This window comes from Balaenoptera ricei, chromosome 17, assembly GCF_028023285.1.
Source record: "Balaenoptera ricei isolate mBalRic1 chromosome 17, mBalRic1.hap2, whole genome shotgun sequence".
NCBI lineage: Eukaryota > Metazoa > Chordata > Mammalia > Artiodactyla > Balaenopteridae > Balaenoptera > Balaenoptera ricei.
This window is the reverse complement of record NC_082655.1, coordinates 37,204,298-37,217,904: the sequence shown is the minus strand read 5'-3', so window position 1 is coordinate 37,217,904 and position 13,607 is coordinate 37,204,298. Positions and strand designations below refer to the sequence as shown.

General features: G+C 35.0%; 1 protein-coding gene across 10 annotated transcripts in view; it reads left to right on the top strand.

Moving 5' to 3' along the window:
* VPS13B (vacuolar protein sorting 13 homolog B) overlaps nt 1-13,607 on the top strand; it is a 766,991-nt gene that overhangs the window by 538,442 nt on the left and 214,942 nt on the right. The gene's annotated exons all lie outside the window — the stretch shown is intronic.

The window sequence follows — 13,607 nt, the reverse complement described above, 5'->3', positions numbered from 1 at the left end:
TCTGCAAGTTTAACTCCCCTCCGCAGTCTGCATTGCTCTTGTTTACTTTTGAGAGTCGTCAGGTATTTGTGTTTTGTCTTTTTTCTTGACTTTTTAATTTAAGCAGCATGGGAGATGGGCTGTACTGAGCTTATTCCAATTTTGGCTGGCACCAGAAATCCTGCAATTTTAAGATAATAAAAATATTTTCTGGTCCATTAGTGGAGGCATGGTTTTCTGAGAAACTTAATACAGGATTTCCTCCAAAAGTGATACTTTAATATCTTTACATCTATAAGCACAGATCAGTTAAATATATTGTAATGAATAATTACTGCTCCCAGGGAGTTGTCAGCATTAACTTGATTCTGCCCATGTCACCATTAAGCAAAGAACATACCCAAATACTCAAAGGGTGGTAATAGTGTTCTCTCAATGTGTTCCTTGGGGATATTCTTTCATATATTATAAAATCAAGTTAGAAGAGGAAATGCTGTGAAACTCATTGTTCCTCATGTCAATCTGCCTTCTCAGCACATGTGACTATATATATACATATGTGTGTATCATATAAGACCATTTATACACATATATATTAAAAAACCTAATTCTACATGGGATGCTACCCAGAATAAAATGGAATCTTTATGTATACCTATATCTATATCTATTTTAGAAACCTGAAGTGAAATAAGAATGATGAGAATTGCTTATGATTTTGAAAGTGTCATTAATAAAGTATAGTCCCCAATCTGCATAATTTAGTGATCTTAAATTATACCAGCTATACTTGAAAGTGTTTCATGTTACTCTCCATAATTAAAAAAAATGGCAAATTATTTGAAGTATAAATTATCAACTTCAATTTCTTTTATGACTATTAATACTAATAACCTATAAATGATTTTCCATCTAGTCCAAGTAGATAGTATATCTGTGAGTTAACAGGTTTCTTTTTAAAATATTAAAATAATGGCCTTTTTCCATGCCCTTCTAACTTGGAGCAACCTCTAACAGAAATGAGATCTTCTGCCAGCACCTTTACATGTAGCAGCTGTATTATTGGCAATTCTCATTTAAATAAAGATGTATGTAGTTGTTTTAACATAATCGTATTAGTTGTGTTTATAAATATTTAAAAATTGGTATTTGTTTTGTTTAAGGTAATGGAGTCCAGATTTGAAATTGCCTCATATCTTGACTATGCAGCCCAAGGCAGCCTCAAAAAGTCATTTTTCTTCTTGTTTGTTTGGGGCTTTTTGTTTGTTTTTGAAGAAATGACTGTGCCATCTGGTCAATTGTGAAGGAGTTGAACCATTCTGAGCGATTTCACTACCCCCACCCCCTGCTCCCTCAGTACACGGTCATCTTATTACTCGTTAATGGGTGTTAGTGACTAACAAACTAATTTGAAAACAATTGCTTCTGCCCTCTTGCAACCTTTTTATCTTATTGTAATTTTTCAAACATCAACTAAACTAAAATACAGAAATTACAGTTGATTAGAACTTATCTTCCTAAAAAAGCAGGTTATGACACAACTTCTGTGTACGTCAGAAACACCCATGCCATGATACCTCTAGTATGGGACACTTTCTTTTTATAGTTTTATAAATGTTACAGATATGGCTTCAGGTTCAGTTAAGAGGCAACCATGGAATAGAGTTCATTTAGAGGTCAAGATTTAGAGTTAGTTGTGAGTTCTTATCCCTGCTCTGCTACATACAGCTGTGTGACCTTGGACAAGTTATTTAACCTCTCTAAGCCTCAGTTCCTTATCTTTAATATGGGGATATACTGGTAGCAACCTCCTGGGGTTGCTGCGAGGATTAAACGATGTATATGAAGCTCTTAGCTAAGTGTGCAGCATAGAGCTCAATGAATTGTTAATGTTATGGTTGTTGTTGCTTTTTTCATCATTGTTAATATGTTTAAGCTGAACTTAAAATAGGGGTTGTAATCGGCCAAAAAAAAAAAAAATTCACCTCATTTCAGTGCCATTATAGATATTGTGTAGTTTGAAAATTCTCAGTTGTAATAATTGGCTTCTTTACTCTTTCATGAATAGGTCCGCAGAAAATGTGCCGAAGACGTTTAAGTAAACCAACAGTTAGAAAATCATAAACTGGCTTCTAACACCTCATAAATCATATCTTGATTTCATTTAGTTCTTGTGACTTTAAGAGAAGGATTGAATTACATGTCTCTTTAGAATTAACAGTTTTGCTAATGTCCCTGGAAAGGCTTAGAATTAACCTATGACTTTAATGTCATAATGATCACAACTTGAACATTTATCTGAAAATTTAGCTGCTAGGAACGTTTCTTGCTGGCCAGTAGTAATGTGAAATGAAATTATTGCTTTGACAGGACTCAGCAAGTAAGTAGGTCTTTTAAATGGGAGGCACTCTAGTACATCACTCAGGGAGAGTTGTGGTGAGAAAGTTAAATAAGAAGTGACCCAGCCAGTGGGGGGGATTTATGTATGGGGAAGGGTTTGGGAGTGGAAATCAGAAATTTCGACTTTTAGTCGTGGCTCTAATGCCAAGGCTCTTTCATGCAAATAACTAAATTTCTTAGTGCTTATCTCTAAAATAGGTACAGGCATACCTCAGAGATATTGTGAGTTCAGTTCTAGAACCACCACAATAAAGCAAATATTGCTGTAAAACAAATCACAAGAATTTTTTGGTTTCCCAGTGCATATAAAAGTTATGTTCACACTATAGTGTAGTCTGTTAAGTATGCAATAGCATTATGTCTAAAACACAATGTACATGCCTTACTTGAAAAATACTTTATTGCTAAAAATGCTAACCATCATCTGAGCCTTTAGCAAGTTCTAATCTTTTTGCTGGTGTGGGGTCTTGCCTCTGTGTTGATCAGGAAAGCGATTGCTAAAGATTTGGGTGGCTGTGGCAGTATCTTTACATAAGGTAACGATGAAGTTTGCCACGTTGATTGGCTCTTCCTTTCACGATTTCTCTGTAGCATGCAATGCTCCTTGATAGCATTTTACCCACAGTAGATCTTCTTTCAAAATAGGAGTCAATCATCTCAAACCCTGCTGCTGCCTTATCAACTAAGTTTGTGTAATATTCTAAGCCCCTTGTTGTCATTTCAACAGCCTTCATGGCGTCTTCACCAGGAGTAGATTCCATATCAAGTAACCACTTTTTTGCTCATCCATAAGAAGAAACTCCCCATCCGTTAAAGCTTTATCATGAGATTGCAGCAATTTAGTCACATCTTCAGGCTCCACTTCTAATTCTAGTTCTCTTGCTATTTCCACCACATCTGCAATTACTTCCTCCACTGAAGTCTTGAACCCCTCAGAGTCATCCATGAGGATTGGAATCAACTTCTTCCCAACTCCTGTTAATGTTGATATTTTGGCCTCTTCCCATGAATCACAAATGTTCTTAATGGCATCTAGAATGGTGTATCCTTTCCAGAAGGTTTTAATTTACTTTGCCCAGATCCATCAGAGGAATCACTATCTATGGCAGTTATAGCCTTACAAAATGTGTTTCTTAAATAATAAAACTTGAAAGTTGAAATTACTCCTTGATCCATGGTCTACAGAATGGATGTTGTGTTAGCAGGCATGAAAACAACATTGATCTCATTGTACATCTCCATCAGAACTCCTGGGCAACCAGGTGCATTGTCAGTGAGCAGTGATGTTTTGAAAGGAATCTTTTTTTCTAAGCAATAGGTCTCAACAGTGGGCTTAAAATATTCAGTAAACCATGTTGTAAACAGATGTGCTGTCATCCAGGCTTTGTTCCATTTATAGAGCACAGGCAGAATAGATTTAGCGTAATTCTCAAGGGCCCTAGGATTTTCGGAGTGGTAAATGAGCATTGGCTTCAACTTCAAGTCACCAGCTGCATTGGCCCCTAATAAGAGAATCAGCCTGTCCTTTGAAGCTTTGAAGTCAGGCATTGACTTCTCCTCTTTAGCTATGAAAGTCCTAGATGGCATTTTCTTCCAATATAAGGCTGTTTCGTCTGCATTGAAAATCTGTTGTTTAGTGTAGCTACCTTCATTACTTATTTTAGCTAGATCTTCTGGATGACTTACTACAGCTTCTACATTAGCACTTGTTGCTTCACCTTGTTATGTTACAGAGATGGTCTCTTTCCTTAAACCTCATGAACCAACCTCTGCTAGCTTCAGAGTTTTCTTCTGCAGTTTCCTCACCTCTTTCAGCCTTTATATATAACTGAAGAGAATTAGGGCCTTGCTCTGGATTTGGCTTTGGCTTAAGGAAGTGTTGTGGCTGGTTTGATGATCTATCCAGACCACTAAAACTTTCTCCATATCAGCAATAAGGCTGTTTCACTTTCTTATCATTTATGTGTTCACTGAAGTGGCACTTTCAGTTTCCTTCAAGAACTTTTCCTTTGCACTTACAACTTGGCTAACTGGTGCGAGAGGCCTAGCTTTCGGCCTGTCTGGGCTTTTAATGTGCCTTCCTCACTAAGTTTAATCGTCTCTAGCTTTTGATTTAAAGTGAGAGATGTGCAACACTTCCTTTCACTTGAATACTCAGAGACCACTGTAGGGTTATTAATTGGCCTAATTTCGATATTGTTGTATCTCAGGGAATAGGGGGGCCTGAGGAGAGGGAGAGAGCCAGGGGAATGGCCAGTCAGTGGAGCAGTCAGAGCACAAACAACACTTTTGGATTAAGTTCATTATCTTATATGGGCATGGTTTGTGGTGCCCTAAAACAATTACGATAGTAACATCAAAGATCACTGATCACAGATCACCATAACAAATATAATAATAAAAAAATTTGAAATATTGGGAACTGACCAAAATGTGACGACACAAAGTGAGCAAATGCTTTTGGAAAAATGGCACCAATCAACTTGCTCAACACAGAGTTGCCACAAACCTTCAATCTGTAAAAGACTCAATATCTGCAAAGCACAATAAAGCAAAGTGCAATAAAACAAGGTATACCTTTATAATAATATCTGGTCTTTGTAGTTTAATGGTTTAGTCTGAGCTCCAAATGAGATAATATTTATGAAATACCTTGGAACTATGAAATATTCAGCTATAAGTTGGGACTTCAATAGTTATTAGCAGTAGAAGGGAGAGTTTAATAGACTTTCCTTTTTGGACATGATAAAAAGATTAGTGTCCTGGCCCTTTTTAACACCAATTTTAGTCATCAACATTTACTCAAAGTGAAGGGAAAAATGGGAGGAATCATTTATAGCCACTGGATTGGCTTTCAATGTTACAGAACCCAGACTTAGAGCAGAGACTTACAGTTGGGATTAAGTTGATTGTCCTTGAATTTATTTGACTACATTTTTTGACTGGACAGCACCCTTTCTTTCCTTGTTCTGAATTTTAATCAGATGTCATATATAATATCTGAAGCCCACATTAGAATTTAACATGAAAGTAACAAAATAGGAAAGAGATCAGGAACAACACAGAACAGCCTAGAACATAAAAGGAATTCATTGAAATGATATTTCACATATTATCTGCTGATTAGCATCATTAAGTAGAAAGAATGCACTTTCTTCTAGCAAGATATGGAAGATTTGGTTCTAAAAATAAGAACCAACGGACACTGATGATGACACATGCCAGCAGCCATTTTAATCTTTTCTTCTTTCTCTTCCTGTGGGCTCCAGGCCTGGGATTTCAAACCAGGAAATCTCTTCCCTTCCTGTCACATCTTATGAGGTGAAAAAACACTTACGGAGTTAGTCAAATGCCTAGATATTGACAAGGAGACGGTGGCACTGACCTTGCATCCATAGCAATTTAGAACTGGTTTCTTGGTTGATTTTGCTGTTGTAACATTGCATTGTTACTGTGTTTTATGGATCTAGGTTCCTCCACGATTTAATTTTCAGGTATTGTAGAGGCTTCATGGACTACATTTTTTTTAAAAACTTTATTTATTTATTTATTTTTGGCTGCATTGGGTCTTCATTGCTGTGCGCGGGGCTACTCTTCATTGCGGTGCGCAGGCTTCTCATTGCGGTGGCTTCTCTTGTTGCAGAGCACGGGCTCTAGGTGCACGGGCTCAGTAGTTGTGGTGCACGGGCTTAGTTGCTCCGCGGCATGTGGGATCTTCCTGGACCAGGAATCAAACCTGTGTCCCCTGCATTCGCAGGTGGATTCCTTAACCACTGCACCACCAGGGAAGTCCCTCATGGACTACATGTGCTTCTGTGGCTACATTAAAAAACTAATAATACTAAGATAGCCATTAAACTAAGGATCATAAAATACAGAAAAACATAAGAAACTCAGCAAACCTGAAGCTTTGCCTTTTACATGTCCAGTGGTTGGAAGGTGACTATTCTGAAAGTAACCACTCATTGCAGGAAGTTATTCTTCCAACCGTTTTTGAGCATACCAAAACCAAGTACAACCATGGCTTCTGAAAGAGGCCCTTGGGAGCTGTAACCATATCAATTTTATAGATAGAGGCAAATTGATTTAGTACAATAGACCCTCCCAAAATGCTTCCCTTTAAATTTTATTCAATTTCTGTTAAGGAAAACCTTTGTGTATTCTTGACTGGTTATAAAAGGATTCAGCTAAAGAATCATCTAGGAACATCTTTTCAATGAAGTCAGAGAGCAGAAGGGAAAGTAGGGAATCTCTAAGCCTTTACCTATTACCGTAATTCCTCTTTAGGTATTTTCTCCCTCCCTACTCTGGCTAGTTATGAACTCTTCTTGATCTTCCTTAAAAAAGAAAGCCCTGTGAAATTGAAATCCTGGTGGACTCACCATGTTTACTTATAAATTATTTTAAAGTGTCATTTCAATCTCTTCTTTGTATGAAGGTTGATATACTCAGATACCTTTGTAAAAGGAGTCTCTAACTTCTAGTTTAAAAAATGGAAAGGAGTCACCTTTGGCTTGCAGATTATTTACATCCTTGACTCATATGTAGGCCAAGTATTTCTAAATGATGAGAAAGAAGGTGAGAATATAATTCTGATAATTATCAGAACCAAAATGCAGAGAAGTTGTCAGGTGTATAATTTCTCCTTAGCCAAAAGTGTTTGATAGGGAAGTAAAATAGGTTGACTAGTATTTCAAAGCTCAATAATTATTATTTTAAAAGTTAAATATAAAGAAGTTTACTGGCTTCTAAGATCAAAATTGAGTGTAATTTCCACTAATAAACAACGCTTTTTATTTTTTACCTTTTATATTATATTCCTCTGATTTTAGATAAGTGATAAAGATTTTTCAAAATTAAAAAAAACAAAAACAAGAAAGTAAGAAGAATAGACACTTGAAAGATATACCACACACATACTCCTATTTTGTTTAGAGTTTGTGCTTAAGAAACAAAATAGTAACTGTTTATTGAACTCCTACCATGACATGTCCCATACAAACCACTTACATATATTATCTAATATAATATTCTCAGCATCCCCACAATTTATTATCCCCATTTTGGAAACAAACTGGGACTCAAGGAAGTTAAAATTAAATTTACCCAGTTTAAGGAGTCAGGATTTATACCCAGATTTGTGTACCTCCAGAGTTCATGTTCTTTCATTACCCTACATTTTTTCCTGTGTTATAAAGTGATATAAACTCATCTATAGAACAAAATGTTAGAAAGCTCCATGAAAGAAAGTCTTTGTTCAGTAAGTCCTGGGTCAGTGATAAACTGTTTCACAAACCTCTTGCATGTGACAGTATCTTATCACCTGTCAGTTGTCCCTCAAGAGTTCATCAAGAGTCACTTAAATGCTCTTTCATAAACATGACAGCTCTGGATAACTCAGGCCAAAGAGAACCAATCTCCCTAAGCAGCCATAGATGCCACTTTGGTTCTGTGGCAGCCTGGGATAGGCCTGGGCTCATTACCTATGACAGACTTCAGTATGCTTGTGACTAATAATAACAGGTCATTGAAAACTTTTTTAAAGGTGGATAAAATATATAGTCTGTTTTTCTTTTAAAAAAACAGTAGATCCTTCCGGACTTTCTGGAATTGGTAAAATGGAGACAAGTAAATCTCGAGAAAGGAAACTCAGTGCTGGGGGAGGCAGGGAGTGGGGGGGAGAAAGAAAACTCAATGCAATATGGCATCAAAGCCAAAAGTTGCTGAAATTAAATCTACAGTAATAGTTTAGAGAACACATTAATTTTAATTATATATCATCAGTAATGCTAATATTAGCATCCGTAGGATTGAAAAAGCATGATATAATTTCAAAAGTTGTTGATAATATCGAGAAAGATTTTGTTAGCCAGGATTAAATTAATACAGCAAGAAGCTAATACCAGGAATAAGATGACAAATTATTTGCTTACTGAAGAAAACATGCTTAAAGTGAGGTACACAAAAACCCAATTAATCAAAAGTTTATTTTTCAGGATTTGTCCCCCAAATTTCAACTAATAATATTTTTTTCTGGTAACACAAATTTACAAGAACTCTCCATCATGGGAAAATTTTGTTTCCTTGACATTGCTCCATTTTTAAGTTAGCACTCATCTTCCATAGAATGTAAAAGACCAAGGGTATCATGAGAAAATTGAATCGAAGAGTCAAAAACATTATTATGACTATAGTTACTTGCATCTTCCTCCGTGAAAACATTGCCTGGAACTTTCAGGGAAAATAACTGTTGGGCTAATTTCTCCTGCTGCCCTTCTCTAACCAATTCACTTGTTAGAGGTGTTCCTGAGCACAAAAGTAGCCAAGAGAAAGGAGTAACAGATATGCATTGTCATCTCCATTGTAAACCTGTGGTTGGTAAAAATAACTGTCACAGAAGGGAGGGGAAAATGAGGAAGAAAATGATGTTGGTTTGGAGTCTCACTCTAGTTCTCTTTATAACAGATATTTAACTTTCAAATAAAGAGATTCTTATGACACAAAGCTTTTTAAAATTCAAAGTTTTTACTCATATGGCAAAAAAAAAGAAGTATCTTGTATAAAATTAACTAGACAGACGTATCTGGTATAAAAGATACCAGATATCTGGTGTAACTGGACTTCATTATATGTTCAGTATTATGTCAATCTGAAAATGAGGAAATTCTCACTGAAATCTGTGGGAAAATGTCTCCTCATTGGGACCTTACCAAAAATTCAGCTTATGAATTCAGTTATGAAAAAGAAATATCCTGCGACATAGTAGAACAAAGCAGAGTAATCAGGAAGCTTACAAAATCTTCAGCACTCAGCTGTTCTATACGAGCTTGGAAAATAAATTTTTTGTAAGTAGAAGATTGCAAAGAAAATAAACAAGTTCATTTTTAAAGTTTCATTTTGAGTTGGCCACATGAGTCATGTTATATTTTATATAATTCAGATGTTAAGCAAAGACATACTTAACTCTGTGAATATCTGCTAAGGGTTAAAAAATAACAATAATGAGCAGCACTACAAAACTCACTTTATCAGAGTCAGAGGAAGACCTCCCAAGCAGTTAAGTGAAATGAAAGTTTTGTGAAGAAGAGCAAAGTAATCTACCAGCACAAAGAATATAATCTGAATCAAGTCTCTATAAAAGCCAGGAGTACCTTAATCCATCTGGGAGTGGACTTGAGACTCTGAATCTTCCCTTTGAGTGTTCTTTGTGACATGATATGATGAAGTATTTTATTCTGGAGTCCAGGTCAACCCAGAAGAAAAACAAATAACTTTGTCAATACCAATGTCTCCTTGAAGTGAGTTCTAACTGACTTTGAACAGGATTTATGGCTGTGAGCAGTTTGTCATTTGTTCTGACCCATTTCCCACATTCTGTTACTCCTGATAAGATATGGCTTTCTCCTGTTTCTTAGGCTTAGGGACAAGAGTGTAAATGTAATCGTGCTCATCAACATCAGCAGGATCTTATTCTTTTGAGAGCTTCCTGTACTTAAATAAATAGGTGTTCGCTGAGTATGAAGAAGAAAACTGGCAAAGTCTAAAGGAGCCTCCAGTATGAAAAAGTCATCCCTATTTGTCACTCCATTTGTATTATATTCACAGGCTCCTTTAATCTTGGTTTATCTGGTGCTTTTCCAACTATATTGACCTCAAGGAATGTGTAATATGAGTCCTATTTTCTAGGTCTGATGATGGAATTCAGGAGAAGCTAAATTGAAGACAGTTCAGGAAGTCTAGAAGTCATGCCCCACATCATCTAGCCATTAGAGCAAGAGGGACTAAATAGTGACTTACAAACCTGAGCTATTCTCTGGGATTCTGACATATGTTTCTGCTACTACTGCTGCTTCATCTCACCACAGTGACTACAGGCATATCCAGAGTAGAGATTTTAGCCAAAACTAGGAGAGTAGCCACCAGCCCTGTCATACATTCAGTATTCATCAACCATGAACCTGTATTTTCCTCAATGTTCTTAATTTCAGTTATTCTCTTCTTTTAGCAGCCCTCTAAATGCAGCTGTACTTTTTAAACCAGGGGTGTAATAATATTAAACCAATAATATCATTAGACCAGTAAAACTTTGTTGGGAAATAGTCATTGAAATTTTTACTTCCTTGGATACCTTTCCTAGACTTTTACATTTTCTTTAATTCGTAATTCCTATTCTGCTTCCTACTATTGCCAGATTGTTTATTCTGACTCTGTTAAGTCCCATTCCTCTTCAGTTGCCCCAGTGCAGACTCCTATGCTGGGTGCCAGATGGCAAGGCCCTTTAACTTTACACAGCAACCTGTGTAAAACCCATCTCCCCTACTTGGAAAACTCTCATTCACATCATCAGAATTTGCCGCTCCCCCAGTCTATACCTTGATGAAGGTAGGAATCAAATATCCTTTGAAGTGTTTTTTTCTTATTTTAATTTTTGTAAATGTTTGGTATGTAGTCCTAAAATTATAGTTCCATATATCAGTTTGTGCTTAGGATCATCCTAAAGATGATTGTCTTCCAGTAGAATAAAAGGTATATATAGATATGTGTGTATGTATGTATGTATGTATGTATGCAGATATGCCTTTTACTTTTGAATTTACTAAAGCTGGTTGTCAGTTTCTTTGTTTTATTCACTTAACAAGACAGTTAAAAGCTTTTCTATATCAGTACATCAGATTCACTCCCTTCTTTTTATCAGCAGCATAGTATTCTATGCAGTATTCACAATGTAGTCGTAATTTATTTTACCATTTCTCTATAGATAGATATTTAGTTTTATTTTGTTCCAGATTTTTAATATTTCACATGATACTGTAGTCAACTCTTTTGGACATTTTCTATGTATTCTTAATTATCTCTTTAAGATAGATTCCTACAGTGGCCTTTCTGATTACAAGGGCATGGATATTTAGGATTTTGATAGACACTCGTTTCAACCCTATTTACACTCTTATCCACCATACATGGTAGGATCAATTTTTCCTCCTCCCACACACAAGATATTACCAGTCTTTTAAATTTATGCTAATCTGTTGAGTGAAAAAATGTATTTCTTGCTTTAATTTGGGTATGCTTAATTAACAGTGAGACTGAGCAGTTTTTTCCTGTTTTTCATAAAACAGTGTTCTCCAGAAGGATTAAATAGCTAAAGGTAAAAATAAAATTTTAAAAACGCTTCAAGAAACTATAGGAAAATATATAGTCAACCTAGGGATAAATCCATTATTAAGAAAAAAGTATGCATGCAAAAAGCATCAGGATATAGTTAAAAGGCAACTAACATACCAAGAGAAAACATTTGCTACACATTGCAAACAAATCATTAACACCTGTAATATATAAGGAGCTCCTACAAATTAGTAAGAAAAAGAGCCCAATAGAAAAATGAATACTTATTTTTAGAAGAAGAATCCTAAGTGGCCAATAAATGAAAAAATACTCAACCTGCTTTGTTATTTACTATTAACAATATAAAATGGCTGTCTTACTATGTCAATTACATATAAATGTTTTTGATTCTTTTAAACACTGTATGGATTTTCATTTTTTATTTAAACATTAATCTGTTGATGGACATCTAAGGTGTTTTCTACTTTTTGCTATGATAAACAGTTCTACAATGAATTTGTGTGTGTCTGTGTGTGTGTGTTACATAGGCTTTATCAATTTTTTTAGTCTTGGCCTGATAGGTAGAAAATCCTACTTATTTTTAAAGATTTTTTCCTTTGATTATTGCTAAGATGTACTATCTCTTAATGTTTATATTTTTAACTGTTTTTATGCCATTTGTTTTTCTTTACTTATTATTTATTTTCTTCATTAAATAGGTGCTTATTCTATCCTCAACCCATTTTTCTATTAGTATCTATATTGATTATACGAACTCTTTATATATTCATGATATCCTTTTCTGCCATACAAGTTTGAATATGTGATTTTTATAAATTGTTTTACTTCTCATCCTACGTTTTACTTGCCAGTTTTTTTACATATCATATTAATATTTCTATATCAATTTAATTCATGTCTGTTCATTATTTATTTAGCTACATCACTTATATCTGTTTTCTCCATTAGATCACTGTTCTATCTCTAGATTGTATCATCTTCAAAATGAAGAATTATGTCTCCTCATATAGGTCTGGCACAGTATTATTTATTTGATAATAATGGCTTCTTCTTGAGGATGGCTACATAGCTGAAACCTAGAAATAGACCCTCAGGTCCTGGCAGGTTACATAGTACCTACAAACTGATTATAGATCCTACCAGCAACAGACTTTTTGCCATCCTTTCACCAGACTTGACCATTATATTTGAAAGACAGAATAGTATGGTGTTACTATGTAATGGATCTACTATACATATTCTCACTGCTTTAAATTCACTGATCATATAAAAAGAGAAGAATGCACTACCTTAGTGTTTGATCTTTACCACATAGATCTAACGTCACGATCAATTGCTTTCAGTATTTTCTTTGAAATCACATAAAGGTTCATATGTGCCAAATTTCATAAGGATCACATGATAAGGTCAAGAAATACAAATTCCAAGGCAGAATTTATATGCCCGGTTCACATATGACAGTAATACTATGTAACCATATGTTGAATATAATACACAGTATGTAAATGCTATTCTTGAAAACAATCCAATCAATAAAAACTAAAATAAATAACACTTTAATAACACATTTCACATCAACTGAAAATGGAATAGATGGACTCTATGGCAAGAACATCCCTATAAAATTGACATTCAGAGGCCATTAAAACCCAGAGAGTAAAACAATCCTGAAACTAAAGAAAAACTGTGAATATTTAGAAGATTTTTAAAAGCCTACTACATTGTATGCCAAGACACAGCAGTTGTTTTTATTTAAAGAGCTATTTCAATAAAAACTGTGGATTGCCAAGCATTAAAAAGCTAATTCCATTTGCCATCACCAATAGCTGAATGAAACCTTAAAAAATATATACAATATTAACCTTAAAAAAAGTTTAAAATACACAGTATTTAATAGAAAAAGTCAAAACTGAAAAAAGTCAACTTTTAGTCATAATTGGAACTATTAAAAGATTGACCAATTTTATCATTTAAGAAGGTTATGGGAAATCTACTGAAGTTAACTTCAAAAGCCTAGCAGTAAAAGTGATTGTAATGTCAGTAAAACTCTGAAACAGATCAGGTAACCCCTAAGTAGTACTAATCCACTGCATCTTTGAACA